This window comes from Aplysia californica, unplaced genomic scaffold (assembly GCF_000002075.1).
Source record: "Aplysia californica isolate F4 #8 unplaced genomic scaffold, AplCal3.0 scaffold00157, whole genome shotgun sequence".
In the NCBI taxonomy this organism is placed as follows: Eukaryota; Metazoa; Mollusca; class Gastropoda; order Aplysiida; family Aplysiidae; genus Aplysia; species Aplysia californica.
The window spans coordinates 906,102-906,642 of record NW_004797427.1 but is presented as its reverse complement, the minus strand read 5'-3'; positions in this window follow the sequence as shown (position 1 = coordinate 906,642).

Sequence of the window (541 nt, the reverse complement as noted above, 5' to 3'; positions counted from 1 at the left end):
TGTAAGTCATCGTCCTATGAGTTGTGCTTTTGAACGGTTTTGTAGTGGAGTGGTGAAAGGTATTACTCGAGTGTTCAGTTCAAAAGCAGGATAAATGAAATTGACGTTTAGCTTACAAACACATTTAGATCTAGTTCTAGAAGTCAAAGCCACAAGTAAAAAGAATGAAAATAGAATCACAAGGTTCTCCCTCACCAAACCAAAGATCCTAAAATCATGCACCATCTCATTTACTATGCCCTTGACTATCTTCAACCTAAGATAGCTTAATTGTGCACGCCCACTTTTTAGACCCACGAGCCGCCCCTGCATTAACCCTACACTACAGCAGGGTACTGTGTCCTATGAAACCAACAATTCAAATCCTAATTCCTAATTGAAGGGCTCTGAGCCTGATATTATGTTTATGGGGAGTCAAAAGTAAAATAGAGTGATAGAGTATTTTGGGTAATCGATACCTTTTATGGCGACTTCTAAGGATAACTTATAACTTCTAGCTAGAGAGATTAATGATTGTATGAGGGAGAGAGAGTTGAAATTT